Below are 18882 nucleotides of genomic sequence, written 5' to 3'. Positions count from 1 at the left end.
AGGCACTTAGGGTTAATGTGAGATCCAGCACTCATCCCAGGGCCATGCTCCCAGAGGGGCCCTAGGGGTTGGTGGACTGATGGCCAGTTTCTCAGCCAGCTATTTAAGACTAAGCCCTGATTGTCCAAGGCAGTGTTTACTGACTTCCTGATTCCTCAATCTCCCAAATGCCTTCCTTTATTAAGCCTTTGTTTCCAGTTCTGATTCTGGGGTAGCCTACTCCAACACAGGCTGGGGCACCTCCCTGTAACCTGCTACCCTCTTTCCTTCACTCACCTCCTTGAGCCCAAATCCCCTGCCTGCTCTTCCAATGACTTCTACAGAAATGCCCCTTTGACCATTCTCTCACCTCACCTGGCAGACATGTTGGCAGGTCTTGACTTCCTTCCAACTGGCCTGAGTTCCAAGAAATTTTAATGAAGAGCCTTGGCGGGGCACTGCGGAGCCCAGGTGCTTTGCAGCCAGGGAGGGTGGGGAGGGCTGCCTTTAAAGGAGCGAGTGGTGATTAAATCACCTGCTGTCTCCTCCGTTGCCTCCACTCCATGACCTCCTGTTTCTTCTCCGCCCCTCCCCCCACAGCCGTCTTAGCAGAAGTGCTGACTGGACCTACCCAGAACAGCCCAGTATCAAAACTTCTCACTGGGGACTCACACAGCCTTTTTCTGTAACAACTTACTCATTAGGAGACCAACGTTGACTTTGATTTGTTGTGTTGTGTTTTGAGACAGGTCTGTGTAGTCCAGGCTGGTCTAGAGGTCACTGTGTAAGCCAGACTGGTCTCACATTTGCAGTAATCCCCCTTCCTCCGCGTCCCCCGCACTGGATTACAGGTTGTGCTACTCTGCTTTGGCTTAGAATTATTTTCATAAAAATGGTTATTCATACCAGTGAGAAATTCTAAGCAGGAGTAGAACCTGGTTAGAAAAGTGATATAATCAATATTCATTCTTTCATTCACTCATCCATCCAATCATCTACCTTTGGGGAGTATTTCGGTATCCAAATCCTAGGTTATAGGATGTGGCCCTCTCCACCAGGACCTTGCACTCCGGCAGGGACCGTATCAGTCAGTGTGGAAGCAAAAACCACTTACAGAGTTACAGAAGAGGAACTTCCAGGCAGAAGGTAATGGAGGAGCCAAGGAGCAACTGGAAGCTGGGAAAAGTCCAAAGACTCTTATGGAGCAGCCAGTGAGCTGGAGACCACTCAGAGGAGATGCTGTCCATGGCTGAGAGAAGAAATCCCTAGCCATCCTCCTTGCTACTACACACGGTATAGAGTAGCACAAAGCAGTGGAGAAGCTGAGGAAGCGGACAACCCTGGATGAGAAGACTCTAGGGGATGCAGCAGAGCACGAGAGAACACAGGGGAGAGCTGAGGCTTTGCCAGGGGAGTGCAGAAAAATGAGCCTTAATTGGAGTTGGGCTTTGTTGAGTTAGAGGGGTATCCTGAGTAGCTGTCCAATATGCAGTAGCTCCTCACTATCCTCAGGGGATGTATTCCAAGAACCCCAGTAGATGCCTTAAGCCACAGGTTGTAATTAACTTCATGGATAATGATGACAGGCAATATTATTCAGACTCAAGCCAGGCACTCTCCTCCCTCTATAGCCTCTGTCTAGTCTCAGCACGTGGCCATGTTGGAATGAGCTCCCAGCACCTCCTGAGGCCTGCCTCTGGCCAAACTTACTCTTAGCCACCAAAAGACCTGATGATCCCTCCTGGGGATCAACACACCTCCCACCACAGGGCCAGAGCACCTGGGACTTAGGTACTCCACACTGGCCCCTAGTTTGAGAAGTACCCTCACGGCCCAGGGCTTATCCTGACCCCGCTGGCCTTGAGTCTTTGGCAGGCAGGCAGCAGGAGGGGCTGGGGCACAGGACCAAGAGAATCCGGTTTCCATTTTGCTCTTGTCCATGTTTGCAGTCCAGATGCCTCCAGATCTAATTCCGAATAAATAATTGTGCTGAGTAACCTGGGTCCCTTGGTGATTAAGTAAACAGGCCGAGGCGGGTGGAAATTGAATTAGTGCAGTGTGCTCAGCCATTATTACCCACCCCTTCTCATGAATATTAATGAGGGGCTATTAAGAAATGTAAATGCTGCCCCAGGGGGCATGGAGATAGGGAGGGGGGTCAGGACCAGAGGACAGACCCTTCAGAAAGCCACATGATAGAAGGCATTTTGGAAATTATGTCGGATCGTTCTCTTCTGTGCTGTGGCAACATTTCCGGATGCCTCGCTTTTATTAAAATGAGGAAAAGGGAACAAATTTTAATTTGAGGATAAAATTAGCATTTTCCAAGCAGCCTTGGCAGCAGTGAGAATATATTTTGCCAAAAACGGACATTCAGGGCGGGGCGGGGCAAGGTTGTGGGGGGGGGGGTGCAGCTGATGGACGATTAGTTCTCTCAGTTCATCTCCAGGCAAGGGAGTAAACAAATTAATCTCTGGGCAGGGAGCAAGCTGGAAGATGCTGGAAGCCTACAGGAGGCAGCAAAGTCTTCGCTAGAAACCCTCCGGCAGTGTCACTGGGGCCTGGAGTTCTCTCACTGCTGACCCAGAGAGGTCAGACTCGGGTCTGAGGTCTCACAGAAGGGCCGGGAGCTCTGGCTGAGTTTTGTAGGCAAGATGGATGAAGGAGCCTGCTTCTCCCAGACGCACTGGGCAGGGGTGCCAGGGGCAGCTCTTCTCACCTGGCCTCCAGGGCCTTAGGTGTCTCTCCTCTCTGGTCCAGCCCTCACCACTCGGTCCCCATCTCCGCTGCCAGATTCATCCCCACACTTCCACGAGACCTTACTTCCACTCTCCGACCTTCCCCGAGCCACTGGTTCCCTTAGTATGAGGATTACCTGCCTCTTGTCATTCTGTCCTCCCAGGATCTGACTCCAGTGTAAATTCCTGCTGCTTCCGGCAGCTGCAATTGGATGGAGAGAAGGTAAGGAGACAAAAAGTAAAGACAACGAGGCAGGAAAGAATGGAGGAAGGAAGAGGTGGAGTCCATATTTCAGACTTGCTGAGGCTACTTAATGCTGTTGATTTGGCAATGAAACTGACAGCTGCCATCACCTCATGAGCTCACACTCGGCTGTCCTGGACCAATTGCAGTTCGCACATCCACCCTGCCCCCAAGCTCATAGCTGTCTCCACTTCACAGAAGACACATAGTTCATCCAGGTATAGTACTTTACTCCAGGCCACCGTGGACATCAGAGCTTGAACTCTGACCTACTACTGCTACTATGGAGCTAAGGATGACCTTGAACTTCTTTCTGATCATCCTGCCTCCCTCTCCTAAGAGTGGAGATTCAATTCCCAAGACCCACTCCATCTTGAAAAATATCTCTCCTGTCTGGGGCTGTAGCTCAGTTGGTCACATGCTTGCCTAGTATGGACGAGCTCGTGGGTTTCATTCCCAGACAGAGCTGCCTAAACTGGATATGACAATACACACCTGTGATTACAACACTCTGGAGTTAGAGGCAGGGGGATCAGAAGTTCAAGGTCATCCTTGGCTTCATAGTGAGTCAGGCCAGTCTAGGATATATGAGACCTTGTCTCAAAATGAACAAGAAGAGAAAGAGAAACAGAGACAGTCAGAGACAGAGGCTGCCTTTGAAGACACAGATAAAATTCACCTGCTTCCTGCACCCAGGGGAAGCACAGACTATCAGAGATCCAACCATGCTGTGCTCCCCACAATATCCCCTAGAGGAAGTTGACATGGATCCTGTGGGTTCCATAGACATCCTCACTATGAGCCCCTGAGCTGCCAACACTCACCCCACCCCCCAGACAAGAAAGAGTGGATCAGATCTAACTCATGCATTTTAACGACTCCTCCAGCACGCCTCCCTCCACCCGCTCGCTCACTCGCAGGAATAAAGGCTGACAGAAGCCGCTGAGTTAATCAGAGTGGATAATAGAGGAAAAGACAGGAATCGCTGGCCAAATTGCTGCAGAGAAAAAATGGGGCAAAATCATGAGAAGCAAGTCAAAAGTGTCAAATTAAAGTGTGGTGGTGTTTAAAGGGCAAGAACGGTGTCCCTGAAAGTTCTAGTAGCACACGTGCTCTGGGGGCCCCCGAGGATGCCTTCAGTCCTGAGAACCGTTTCTGGTGGTTTACAGATGAATTCCTTTATATCTGAATAGATACTTTAATGCATATTACAAAAATGCAAGTAGCATATAAAACCTGCTATTTCATGCATATTATTGCTGAGAATGAGCCTGAGAAGATATTTTATTACTAGTCAATTAGAAGAAAAAATTTTATTCTTTAAAGGAAAGAAGAATATGATAAAAATATGATATTGGCTCGTGTGTGTGTGTGTGTGTGTGTGTGTGTGTGTGTGTGTAAGTGTGTGTGTGGTATATGCACATACACGTGTGTGGGCACACAAGCCTGTGTATACATTCATAGGCCAGAGGAGGACATCAGGTGTCCTGTTCAATCTTAGTGCCTTGATTGAGTGTCTCTCACCAAACCTGGAGTGCCAGCAAGCCCCATTGACCTTCCTGTCTCTGCCCCCCAAAGCCCTGGTTTATAGGCATATACACAGCTATGCTCAGCTTTTTAAGTGTGTGGGGGGATTTGAACACAGTGTGCTCTCTAACCTACTGAGCTACCACCCCAGTTCCTGATGCAGGCTCTTCCATGAACAAAGCTTGGGAAAGAATATATGAATTCCTTGTTACTCACAGTAGGGTACATGGGTCAGCAGTACAGCACCATAGAGCAGCGTATATGTGTGTGTGTGTGTGTGTGTGTGTGTGTGTGTGTGTGTGTGTGTATGCGCGTGCGCACACGTGTCTATGTTCGTGCATGTGTATGAGTGTGTGTGCACACGTGCGTGCCTCTGTGTGTGTGTGTGTACCTTCTCCAGACCTACTCTGTCAGTAACTGTATTTTAACAAGAGCCCAGGTGCCTTGCATACACATCAATACACACACTGTTTTAAAAACACCTGTGAGAAGGAACCAGCTAGAGAGTGCACAGCAGCTCCTCAGGCCCTCCACCAAAGCTCCAGTTGGCAGCACCAACTCCCACCAGTTTATTTGATTTCTGCCAAGGCTCTGACATGCCAACCATGCCAGCCTACATGTGATGTCAAGGGTGGTACCACCCTGTGAAGGAGGATGCCAGCCAGGAGATGAACTCTTGCTTGCTCTAACCTGGAGGTGAAAGATGGCAAAGCAGTGGCCATCCTGCACTACCCTGGGGTCCATTCAAATGGAGCCAACCAATGGGGCTTCAGCTCCTCTTCTCTCCTACTGTGACCCCCTCCAACCAAACCCCCACCCTTCACCCCGCACCCTGTCCCACACCTGCTAGCCAGTATGCAGCTTCAGAAGCTTAATAGCCAGTATTATGGGATAGTTTCCTTGGTCATGGCATCCTCACGTGTCTCACCACTGCTATAGAAAAGTAACTAGAGTTGGACAGTGGGGGTGCATGCATTTAATCCCAGCACTTGGAAGGCAGAGGCAGGCGGATCTCTTTGAGTTCAAGGTCAGCCTGGTCTACAGAGAGAGATCCAAGGCAGGTACCAAAGCTACACAGAGAAACCCTGTCTCAAAAAACCAAAAAAGAAAAAAGAAAAATAAAAAAATAAAGTCATTCACAAAGAGAAAACAAATCTTTGTCTTTAGGACAATGAAGACACTTTCAGACTTGGTCCCAGGGAAAGAGCACTGGACTAAGAGTCCATTCCAGCCATAAGATTCTCAGCTGGGTGTGGTGGGCATTCCTTTATTTCCAGCACTCTGGAGGCAGAGGAGCAAAGATCACTGTGAGCCAGAGGCCAGTCAGGGGCTACAGAGTGAGACACTGTCTAGAACCAAACAACAAAAACCAAATGTAAACTGAACCTGCAAGACACCACTTCACACCAGCCAGCAGGAGAGAACACAAATAATGCTAAGAGACAGAGAACAAGTGCTGAGGAGGATGGAGAAATCAGAGCCCCCTGCTCTGTTGGGAGCATAGAAAAGGGGACGGCCACCTGGAAAACAGCAGGCAAAGCCAGAAAACAGTAAACATGTGACCACCCTGTGACCCGGCAACTCCAGTCCCAGCTACCTTACAGCAGTAAAAACACATCTTCATACACACACAAAAATGTGTACACAGATATCTATATGATTGCTATCTACAATAGCAAAAACTCGGGAACAACTCACATGTCTATCAATGGATGGATGGTGGGGAAATACAGTATGCACACACATGAGGTGAAATATTATCTGCAATAAAAAGGAATAAAGTAGCTGGGCAGTGATGGCACATGCCTTTAATCCCAGCACTCAGGAGGCAGAGCCAGGAGGATCTCTGTGAGTTCGAGGCCAGCCTGGTCTACAGAGTGAGATCCAGGACAGGAACCAAAACTACACAGAAAAAACAAACAAACAAAAAAAGGAATAAAGTAGTGATCCATGCTACAGCATTCTGCTGAGGGAAAGAAGCCAGTCACTGAGAACTGCATGTTGTATGATTGCATTCCTGTGAAATGTCCACAACAGGGAAAGTAATCAGTGTAGAAAGCACACCAGTGGTTGTCCAGTGTGTGTGTGTGTGTGTGTGTGTGTGTGTGTGTGTGTGTGTGTATGTTTGAGAGAAAGAGAGTGTGTGTGTGTGTGTGTGTGTTAACGTGTGTGTGCAGGTGCATTGCACGTGAAGTCCAGATGCCAACCTGGGGTGTTGTTTCTCGGCTGCATATCCACCTCACTCTTGTGACAGGGTCTGAAACCTATTCATTAGCCCAGGCTGACTGGCCAGCGAGCTTCCCCATTTCCTCCTCCCCAGTGCCGTGATCACAACTGTGTGCCATCACATCTGGCTCTTTATGTGAAGGCTGAGGCTCAGACTCAGGCCCTTGTGCTCATGCAATGAGCACTTCGCCAGCTAAGCCAGCTCCCCGGCCCACTACAACTACTTAGTTCCACATTTTAGATGTGGGCTTGTGTGGCATGGGGACATAATAACGGCCCTTGGAGATGTCCGTCTCCTCAGTCCCAGCCCCCAAGCATGTTGGTTACCATGGTGAGGAAGAGCTACATTTGCAGTGGGAAGGAAGGCTACCCGCCTGCTGGTTTGAAACGAGGGAGGTTTTCTTGGAGGACCCGATGGAAATGTAATCCCAAGGGATCTTAAAAGTAGGCAAGAATCAAAGAGGAGGGATAACAAGGACATGTGGCTACCACTGAAGTCCCAGGAAGGAAGCCCTGAGTGTGCGGCTTCCTCTCCATGCTCGACAAGGAGAGGAAACCAGTTCTCTAGAACAGCCTCAGAAAAGGAGCCCAGCCCTGCCAGCACCTTGATCTTAGCCTAGCAAGATCCGTTCCTCTTCTGAGCTATCGAACCAACCGGAAGATAAGCCACTAAGCTTGTGGCCGTTTGCTGCTGCTGCAGCAGCAGCAGCAGCAGCAGCAGCAGCAGCAGCAGCAGCAGCAGAGAATCCATAGGTGTACTGTGTCAGTTACACGAAAGTAACTGTTTAAAAACGGATGTTGCCTTAGGCTGCTTAAGTAGAAGTATGGGCTCTGGCAGAATGGAGGTGAGAGTCTCTTTATACTATAAGGGAGCTGGATCCCATATTGAGCTCAGCTCTCAATTATGTACTGTAAGAAGAAAGTGGGAAATCCTGCGTGGGCTCAAAGAAAAGTCGGCGTGTTGGTGGAAGGATCTTGCACGATGGGTGAGAAGCTTCCCAGGGATAGGGAGTCCTCAACCGAGAGAAGATTGCTGCCTGACTGTTCTTGCTGGTAGCTATTGTGGGACACAGAAACGGGTTGTTTTGTGGGACACAGGGCATGTCACTCGCAGATCCAAAGCTCACTTGCTTCTCTCTTTAAAAAATGTTTTACCTGGAGGCTGGAGAGATGACTCCGTGGTTAAGAGCACTTGCTGCTCTTAGAGATAACCCAGGTTCGATCCCCTCACCCACATGAGGCTCATAACCATCTGTAACTCAGTGACACCCTGTCTGACCTCTGTGGGCATCAGGCATGCACTTGGTGCACACACATACATGCAGGAAAAACACCCGTGCATATAAAATAAAAATTTTAAAAATTCTTTAAAAGTGTTTTATTTTAGCCAAAGTACATGTTTACTTAGGAAATATAAATAAACTGAGAGAGACAGAGGCAGTCAATGGCTCCTCAGGTAAAGGTGCTTTCAGTCAAGCCTGATACCTGACCTCCAGTCCCAGGACCCACATGGTGGAATGAGAGAATGGATTTCCCCAAGTGGTCATCAGATTGCTACATGTGCACACACACAGTAAATAAATAAATGCAATAATAGTCATAATAATTTTAATTTAAAAACTAAAAAATAACTCAATGTTTTGGTGCAAATCACAGATGCTTCTGGTGCCCAACCCCACAGACCCGCCCCCCCCCAGGTCTGTAACGTCATTGTCACATTCTCAAACCGTCTCAGGTCAGATGACCATGGGGTGCTTGCTGAACAAACTCGTGAACCCCAGACACAGACCTTTTTAATTCACAGTACCGGTGTCTCCTGAGCACACAGCCTCTCACCTGCTCCCCCACTGCTAATCTCCCGGGAGCGTCTTTCCAGTTCAATAAATATACATTTTTATCCTGGATGTAATGGAGCTGGCTAGACTGCAAATAGAATTCAGGGGGGCTGTGAACTCAAATGGGCGGGAAATTATATTCTTATTTTCACTTGCCTCAAACTGAAATTTCTCATTTCCTTCGGTTTGAACACAGACAGGCAAGCTAGGGAAGCTGGTGAGAGCTAAAGGCAGACTTCCAACAATGCTGTTTGTGCTCACCACTGCTGTGAGTTGACACCGGCTCTCACACCTTCGGATGGATCTTGTCAGTGAATATGGTAATCAGGAAGCAAGTCGATCACCATATCCCATATCAGGATTTTTAAAGCATGCGCCTGTATGTGCTCACGAATACTGTTTTTTGTTTTTTGTTTCTTTTTAAATCAGCCCTACAACATTTTGACAATTGTTCTCTGATACTTATCTTTGTGGAAATCTTAAACACCTTACGTGTTTAGAACAATTATTCTAAGAAATCTCTGTGAAGAAATGCTATTCTTCACAGCATGTTAAGAATCCATAATCTAGCCAGGCCTGGTGGTGCACACCTGTGATGTGATCTTAGCACTTGATAGGTGGAGGAAGGATCATGAGTTTAAGGTTCAGCTACGCAGAGACTTCAAGACAGACCTGGGCCACATAAAACCCTGTCTTTAAAAAAAAATCCTGGCTGGGGGGTGGTGGCGCACACCTTTAACCCCAGCACTTGGAAGGCAGAGGCAGGCAGATCTCTAAGTTTGAGGCCGGCCTGAACTACAGAGTGAGTTCCAGGATAGCCAGGGCTACACAGAAAACCCTGTCTTCAGAAGAAAAAAAGTTCCTTGGGGCTGGCAAGGTAAAGCACTGGCCATGGGAGCCTGATGACCTCATTTCAATCCCTGGAATCCACATAAGAGGTGAAAGGAGAGAACTAATGCCACAAAGTTGACCTCTGACTTTCACAGTGCACCTCGGTATATCCCCCCCACCCCCATCATCCACAATTTATGTATTTTTGGCAGGAGGAACACAAGAGCAATCATGCGCCTACTTGGGGGTGTTGTCGGAGTGTCCTATCAGAAGATGAATGGTGTCCTCCACCCCTCATTTATATTTTTAGTGGCTTATGGCATCATTTACTTCCTTGATCCCCTTACAGCAGACTTGTAGCTTGCTGTGGTGGACAGAACTACCTGGAGAAACCAACAGCTCTCAGGGTGATGGTAAGGATCCTGTCCCCAGAGGCACATAACAGCCTAGCGGTACCTGATTCACTTGTGTTTCCCCACAGAACATCGAGTGACACCGGCCACCCGCACAATGCACAGGGACAGGAGCAAGGATGCTCCCTCTCCTGGACCTCATTGCCGGGACCCAAGTATCCACAGAGGGGGACTCTGCTCCTGGAAGTGCTGGCTCCTGTTAGTCTGCCTGCTCCATGCACTACTTAGGGCTAATTGCCTCTAAGAGCTGAGCTCACTGGAGGGGAAAATGCAAGGCAGCCTGACCTTTGCTGGGCTCAGCCAGCCAATGCTTCCCACTCACCCGCCCTGCCTCTTCTTCTCCCTAGAATGATTGCTAATGAATGGAGGAGCTCCAGTCCCCAGACTGAGGAATGGCCATAGTGACTCACCCAGTGCCAGCAAGGCTGGGGCTGCTGGGAGTCAGCACCAACACTCTGGCTTCTGGGCACCCCCAAATGCACAAGGGGCCAGAACATGGGGAAAGGACTAGAAGCATCTGGGGAAACTAGGGTGCCAGGGGGAGCTTGACTCCCTACCCAGTTCTCACGCTCAGAGTGGGGAGAGCCGTTTCTGTGCATCTGTCCAGAGTGGGTCAAGGAACAGATACGTACTTCTGCTGGCAGACCCAGTGACCCTGCAAACTGTGAGAGAAAGAGGCCTCCTGGATTCATCCATTTGCATGAGGTTTGAAAGCAGGCAACTTTAACCACTGGGAATGTCCACCCGTGTAAAGATCCATCCAGAAATACACCTAAGATTGAGTGTTGGGGGGAGGGGGAGGAGTGCTTGGTGGCTATAAGGACTTGCTGAGTAAATGTGAGGACTTGAGTCCGGATCCCCAGCACCTGTGGAGAAAGCCAGGTGTGGAGTGACGAGAGACAGGAGGATCCCTAGCCAGCCTAGCTGAACCGGCGAGCTTCAGATTCAATGAAAGACCCTGTCTCAAGGGAACAAGGTGGAGCTTGATAGAGATGGGTACCTGACATCCTCCTTTGGCCTCTGCACATTGGTTCATTAACCCATGCATGGACCCAAACATGTGTATACAACACACATAAAAATAAACAAAGGATTTTGTGTTAGGCTCTATTTTAGCAGCAACAGAAAGATTGAGGAGAACCAGAGGTCCACCCTGGTTGCCTCTGGAGGTGGAGAAGGAGGCAAGAAGAGGCAATAGGTCTCAGCTCAGTCGGCATGGTTTCATGATTTTGACACCCAGAGTGCAGTCAGTAGGATCAGCCTGATGACGTGGCCTCCATGGCTGAGTTATTAGGAGAGCCATCTGGAAGGAGCAAGAACAGCCAAGGTCTTAACTGGACAAGCCAGTGTGGGTGGGTGGAGTCAGCCAACACGGGTCCTGGCCTGGGCCCTAGGACATAAGTGTGAGTCCCTACCTTGAGGCTTAGGTCTGGCTGGAAGACCAAGACACAATTGAATAGGTGACTGTTAACGAGAGGGGAGCTGAAGAAGGACAGACAGACAAGGTAAGAGCACTGGAGGCAGATGGAGGACAGACAGGATCCACTGGACAGATGAGGTAAGAACTCTGGAGGCAGATGAGGACAGACAGGATCCACTGGGCTTCCGTATGTGGAAGAGACTAGAATTGGGAAGAAATGAACTCGAGGACCCGACAGGTTGAGGCAAGGCCAAGGCCAAGGCAGGCTGCTTAGGGGGCTAAGGTGGCTAGTAGTGCTCTAGAGGAGGCTCCCTGGGAAACCCCTGGGGAGCTCTGATCAGAAACAGTAACACACACACACACACACACACACACACACACACACACACACACACACACACACACACACAATAAATGTAATAAAAAATTTTTAATGAAAAACTATTTAACATACTAGGCATGGTGACCCATACCTGTAATCCTAGTACTCAGGTGGCGGCGGCAGGAGGATCAAGAACTCAAGGTTATTCTTGGTTAATTAGTGAGTTCCAGGCGAGCTGAAGTTATCTAACACCTTGCCTCCAAAAACAAAACTGCAAAGAAATCAGCTAACACATTTATTGGCTAATATTCTTTTTTAGTGAGATTTGTTGAAGAACAATTCCCTCCTTTTATGTGATGGGTGTGTATATGTTCATGTGTGTGCAGACATTTGGAGGCCACAGGTCTGTGTTTCCTTTATTGCCCCCCCTTAATTAAAAACAAACAAACATCTGTTTTGCGTGGGCGGGGTTACACTGGACCCAGGATGACGACGGAAAGACAGCTTGCTGCAGTCAGGTTAGTTCCCTCTTTCTCCTGCATGGTTCCTGGAGACCAAACTCAACCCGTCAGGCTTGGTGGCAGGTGCCTTTACCAGCTGAGCCATCGTACCAGCTCTCCATCTTGCTTTTTGTTTTGTTTTGTTTTGTTTTTTTACGATTCATTTTATTTTTATTTAATATATGTGGGCATTTTGTCTGTATGGACTTCAGTGTACCATGTTCATGCAGTGCCCACAGAGGCCAGAAGAGGGCGTTGGATCTCCTAGCCACCACGTGGGTGTTGGGAATTGAACCCCGGTCCTCCGGAAGAGCAGCCAGTGCTCTTAACCACTGAGCCATCTCCCCAGCCTCTGATGTCCTCTTGTATCTGATGTGCGCAGCGGGTGAAGGACATGTGTTTGCCATGTGGTACTTTAGTCTGTCTCCCACAGTTACCTTGTGCCCTGTACAGCAGCAGATCTCACCTTCCACTAGCTCATGGCATCCACAGATTCTACTTCTGAGCCTGCTGGCAGTTAGACCTTTCCAGGCAGTCGTGACTGGAACTGTGCAATACAACACCTTTGGGTCTTTCCAAAGCATTCTCACTTCTTCCACTCAGGGGAGTGTTTTGCAGAACCATAAAGTGTCTGTTTCTTTGTTATTGTTGCCACATAATGTTCCGGTGTGTGGACAGGAAACCAGTTATTTACTCATATGCCAGTTGATGGGCTGTGGGGGATTGTTTTCAGTTGGGGGCAACTGTAAATAAAGCTGTTAAAAACATTTGAAGGACACATGTCATTTCTCTTGAATCCGTCTGTTCGTATTGGGGTTGGGGCAGCTCAGGACAAGTCCAATATTAATGTCAGAGCCTGAGACTGGGTGCTAAGTGGTTACTAGGTAAAGTACTCACGTGATCCTCCGACTAGACAAGGGGACAGGGCTGAAGGGCCGGGCATCCTGCCTGGAGCCCCACGGTTAATGGTTCCCAGCCAGCACACCTTTCTCCAGAACCAGCAGATCCAAAGACAACTCCGGCCTGACTGCTGGAACTGTGACAGGACCCAGGGGTGGGGCTGAGTTGCTCCTCTAAGGAAGAAAATAATGAAAGAAGAAAAAAACGTAAGAGGCGGCAATGTGAAAGCAAAGAAAACCAGACAGAGTGAAATACTAATTCATCTGAAGCCAGGCATTCCCCTCTGCTCCCCACATCCCTTGGTCCCCAGCAAATTTTCAAATTAAAGTGCTGAAGGGCCCTTCTTGCTCCTCACCCCCAGGTGGCCACAATTGGCAGAGAGAGCGCTGTGGACAGAATATAGTCTGAACCAGCAAATCCATGTCACCCCCCAGCCCCAGACAGGCCCGGAGGTGACATCCCCTAGCCTGAGGCAGGCTTGACCCTGGCAGGGCCGCAGGGAGGAGGGAGGTTAATGAGATTTGGATGAACCTGCGGTCTCCATTTTGTGAGGAAGAAGGCTCAGAGCGCTGCTAATTAAAGGGAGCTGACCTGTGAAATGAGCCTGGGGATGGGTGGCAGGGAGGACGGGTGGCAGGGAGGACGGGAGGAGAACGGCCCTTCCTAGTGCAGTAGGGAGATCAGGCCCAGAGACTGGAAGGGTTTGTCGGAGGACACTCGGCCGATCCCACTGGAGCTGGATACAGAAGGTGGAGGTGGAAGAAATGTCTGAGAGAGGAGATGGATAACGAGGCAGAGGGGGGACCTGGAGAGGCGGCTCAGTTTAGCAAAAAGAGCTTGTCTTGTGAGCATGAGGACCCGAGTTTGATTCCCACCACCCAAAGAATGCTCAGCGCTCAGGGCAGGCTTCTACCAGGAGGGACCCGGAGACGGCACTCGGTCATTAAGCTGGCCAGGTATATCTGACCCCATACTTAGAGCAGCGCCTTCCAGATGCTGGGGTGAGGCCGGCTGGCACACGCTGTCCTGTTACAAATACAAACACTGCCTCTTTCCCAGTCCCAAGTGAAAGCGTCTGTGACTACCCCACCCCAGCCACACTTGATAAACCCTGATGTGCCCAGCCAAGGCTCCTTTGGCATGAACTCCACAAACGACTCTAACACATGGAGCAGTGCTTATAAATTTTGAACATCCCAGAAATATTTGTCAGAGGGAGGAAGGCATGAAGGAATAGGGGGGATCCCATGGAGTCAGGAACTGTATGGAACAGTGTCCCACAGAAAGCCTGTGCAGGACCTGCCTGGTGCAGCGTGGCTCTCAGTGTTGTTGATTGACTTCTGCAGCAGTCCTGACCACCTAGGCCCCAGGGCTGGGGTGGTGGGATGAGGCAGGCTTGGCCCAGCCAAGCGCCGGTTCAGGCAGGGAGGGGCACTCGGCTGCTGTCAGTCTTCTCTGGCCACACCCACCTCCCCAGCCCAGCCCCTCCCTCTCCCTTCTCCTTTTCCTTTCTGAGATGAGACAGTGAAATGATTTTTCTACTTGAGCAGTTTTCAATTTAGATTAAGAAAAATGCAGGCTGCAGTCACTCAGCAAGAGCCCCAACAGCCTTGTCCCTTTGGGGACTGGGGTCTGCTCAGCCGTTGGCAGAGCACAGCTGGCCGCAGAGTGAGGTTTGGAAACGGTCGGTCGGTCGGTAAGCACCTCTGCCTCCCCCAACCCATCCCCTGGCTTGGTTTCCTGCCTTTCCCACCAAAGGCCCAGGACACAGAATGAGATAGAATTCAGCAGATCAGGCTCTGGTCATGAAGCTGTGTGACCTCAGGTGGGTGCCAGGCCTCTCTGAACCCTCCTTCTAGAGAGAAGGCCCATGATAAACTTTCTAAGCTGGTCCCCGCCTCCTACCAGATCCAAGGGCCTCTCAGCCCCACAGCCTGTGGAAGAATGAACAGCAGTGAGGGCAGGAAGAGGCTGAGCTGGGTACAGCCAGACAGGCAGAGCCTCAAAAACGCCAGCGCAGAAAGGAGGTTAGGTGGGCTGAGAGTGAGGGAGATCAACACGGAAGTCTCCGGGGTGACCTTGAAGGGTTGAAAGTCAACTAGGGCCCAAGTCCAGGTAGTTTGTGTGTGTCCGGGGGAGGGGAGGAAGGAGACAGAGTGCTGGGGTTCCCTGTAGTCTTCATGCTGGGGGAAAACTGAGGCTGGTGGAGAAGACTACTCTTCAGTGTTGTCCTGGTGGATGACGTCACTGTGTGACTCAGTCACTCAACCTCTCTGAGCCTCTCTAAGCACTAATCTTCCCAATTGTTTTGTGTTTATCTTTGCTGCATAGGCCTCAGAGGCATGATTTATATCTGGTAAGATGCATCTGTCTGGCTTTGTTTCTTTGAGATGGGGTCTCACTATGCAGCTCTGGCTGCCCTGGTATTCACTATGTAGGTGGCTCCAACTCATTAGAGATCTGCCTGCCTCCACCTTCAGAGTCCCGGGACTAGAAGAGTGCATCACTACTTTGATAAGTTTTTAAATCCATGCAAGTCATGTTACTGTCACCTTGATTAAAAAAAAAAATGAATAGTTTGGCCTTAGATGTCCTCTTGAAGCTGGGTGTGGTGGTGTGTTTCTGTGATCTCAGAGCCTGGGAGCTGAGGCAGAGGAGCTCAACTTTGAGGCCAGCCTAGGCTATCTAGGGAGATACCCACACATAGACACCATCACGTAGACCCATATGTGTCCTTCTGAGGATGCCTAGAAGTCCAGGTGTGCTGTGGGTCACCTGCCACCAGCCATGGTGCAACCTGCAAGTCCCTCTCTACCAGATGACAGCTCCAGCTGGCAGCCAGACCCCAGTCACTCACTCTGACCTTTTTATTCTGATTTGTTTGTGGGTCCATAAGCTTCTGAAAGGAGGGACTGTGTCTTCCAGTGCCACACATCACCAAATCTCAGCACCCTGTAGGAACCTGTAAACAGCAGGTGCTCAACAGTGGATGAGTGAGAAGGGGGTGGCCAGCCCATGTCCGAGGGTCTCCCTGGCGACTGCCCTTCAAGCCCTGCTCTCCCCAGTTCCCCTGTTGTTGTCCTGTTAGTGTCTGGCCACAGTTAGCACGTGCTCCTGACGTGCCCAGCACAAATTTAATCTCTGTGTCTCCCAACAATCCCACCCATAGCATCAGGCACATGTGGGACCTGTGCGTACAGAAACTTTCATTTTGAAGTGATTTTAAACAGTACAGAAAAGTTGCAAAAGGCCGCTTCTGGATGCCAGCCTCATCTGCTTCAACCTTTCCTTTCTTGAGTGCTTACAGATGCCTGGCTTTATTGGTCACAGAGATGAAAGCACATATTGCCCTAGGTTGTGTTGCTATTAAAAAGTACTTGAGTGGCCAAATGAGGTGAGTCAGCAGATAGAAGTGCTACACACACACACACACACACACACACACACACACACACACACACACCACTAAATTGATTAATTAATTAAAATAAAAAAAAGAAAAGTATATGAAGGCCTGGGGTATGGCTTAGTGATAGAACACTTACCTAGCATGTCTGAGGTCCTAGGTTCAATCCCAGAATCTACTGCAAATAAAAAAAAAAAAATGGAAAGAAACAGGGCTGGGGATGTAGCTCAGTTGTTAGAGTGCTTGCCTAGTGTGCATGAGGCCCTGGGCCAAGTCTGCATAAACTGGAGGTGATAATGCATGCCTATAATCTCAACTCTCAGGAGGTAGAGGCTGGAGGATCAGAAGTTCAAGGTTATTCTTGGCTATGCATCAAATTCAAGCCAGCCTGGTCTACCTGAGACCCCGGTTAAAAAGAGGAGGAGGAAGGGGAAGAGGAAGAGGAGGGGTAGAAGGAGAAAAGGGGGAGAAGGAGGAGAGGAAAGAAGGAAGAAAGAAAGGAAAGGAGGGAGGGAGGGAGGGAGGAAAGGCAAATCTTTGACTCCCTCCAGGCACCGCCCTGCAGAGGTTCCTTTCCCCACATAACTGTCCTCCCGTGTGGCTCTCTCACCTGACTTAGCTCATGAGACATGATGAGAACTCAGGTCCCATCTGGTGAGAAGCTTTTGGCATTGTTTTTTCTTTTACGTCAGAGCTGCTGCAGTCCAGGCCGGGGTGGTTCCAGCATGGTTCAGAGGACAACATGGCACTGGAGTGAGGCGGGTTCTCTCCACACACACACAGGTAGCAGAGGAAGCAGCAAACCCCACTGGGCTGGAGGAGGCACCCTCTTCACTGTAGCATAACTTCACAGACACAAACGTGTTGGTGGGGTACCCACGGACACACAGAAGCCAGGCATTAGCCACAATAACCCAAGAAGGTATGGTTGAACAGCCCCATTTGATGAGGGGAAACTGAGGCTTTACTGGTCAAGGTGCTTGTCCAAGGCTTCTCAGGTGGGGAGAGGGCAGAGATGCTCATGGCTCCTGTCAGAGAGGACTCCTCCAGACAGTCATCCCCCTTCTGCTCCTTCCGTCCTCCTCCTCCTCCTCCTCCCGACAGCCCGATTCCTGAAGGTTCTTTTCTCAGCTGAACGCCAGCTGGCTCTGTGAAGTAGTGTGCTGCAGACTGGAGGTGTTACCTGCTAATGAAAGTGCCGCCAGTAACGAAGGCATTAGCTAATATGGATTAACACCTCTCCAGGTGCTGGCATACTAATAAGGGACACAGGAAGGCCCAAAACACTTAGAGGGCCAGAGGAGCAGAGCTTCAAAGACAACCGTGCCCTCTTCAGTCCTTCAAAGGCAGGTCCACCATCCCCTCCGCCCCATTGTGAGCCAGGCCCAAGCGCAGACACACGGTGAGCATGCAGTAGTAGGCATGCAGGCACACGCAGGTTCACAAAGCTCAGTGTTGACTGACCTCTCTCCCTCAGCTGTCATCTCCCTCAGTCTTTAAGGTCACTCGACAAGGTGAGATTCCCCATCCCCAATGTACCAATGGGAGCTGCAGCTCAAGTAAGGGAGTAGTTTACTCATCAAGGTCACATGCTTGGGGGTTGCCAAGTCCCAGTCCTGCGCTCCTCCTAAGGTCTCCACACCCACAACACAGGTGGTGGAACATGGTGATTTGGATGAGAACAGCTCCCACAGACTCACATATTGAATGCTTGGTCTCCAGTTGGTGGAACTGTTTAGGAAGGATTAGGCCTTGTTGGGGGCGGCGTGTCCCTGGGGTTGGACTTTGAGATTTCAAAAGCCTATGCCATTCCCAGTTAACCCTCTTCCTCTGCCTCATGGTTGTTGGCTCAAGATGTGAACTCTCGGCTGCTGGTCCAGTGCCATGCCTACCTGCCTGCTGCCATGCTCACCACCTTGATGGTCATGGACTCACCCTCTGAAACTGTAAGCCAGCCCCCAATAAATCATTTCTCTAACAGCTGCCTTGGTCATGGGTGTCTCTTCACAGCAATAGAAAAGTCACTCAGACAAGGACCACATCAACTTCAGGCTCATCTTCATTCTTCTTGGGCATAACACTCAGACCCCAGGAAGTCTGAACCAAGGCTAGGCCGGCTCATGGAATACCCATTGCATTAAGAAATATGCTATTGCCATGACAAAATATTTAACAAAAGCAGCTTAAGGAAGGGTTTGTTCTAGTTCACAAATGGAGAGTATCATGGTGGTGACGGTGTGGTAGGAGCATAGGAGGATGAGGTAGCTGGTCACATGGCATCCATAGTCAGAAGGCCAGGAGATGAATTTGGTGCTCAGCTTACTGCACCCCCCCCAACACCTGTAGTTCAATCCAGGACCCCGTCCATGGGATAGTATCACCATATTCAGAGCAGGTCTTCTCTCCACAGCTAACCCTTTCTGGAAAGGCCACACACTCATGCACAGAGGTGTGTCTCCTGTTTGTTTCCAAATTGAGTCAAGTTGACAAGGAATATTAATCATTCCCTGTCAACTTGAAACCCAAATGTACCATGTGTGT

The 18882-nt window shown here is 49.8% G+C and overlaps 1 pseudogene; it reads left to right on the top strand.

Moving 5' to 3' along the window:
- The first annotated feature begins 363 nt into the window (after positions 1 to 363).
- Positions 364 to 5427, top strand: LOC128101011 (cbp/p300-interacting transactivator 1-like; annotated as a pseudogene).
- Positions 5428 to 18882: the final 13455 nt, after the last annotated feature.

Source organism: Peromyscus californicus, unplaced genomic scaffold (genome assembly GCF_007827085.1).
Source record: "Peromyscus californicus insignis strain IS unplaced genomic scaffold, ASM782708v3 Scaffold_7__1_contigs__length_154581171, whole genome shotgun sequence".
Classification (NCBI taxonomy): domain Eukaryota; kingdom Metazoa; phylum Chordata; class Mammalia; order Rodentia; family Cricetidae; genus Peromyscus; species Peromyscus californicus.
This window is presented reverse-complemented; position numbering and strand designations above follow the sequence as displayed.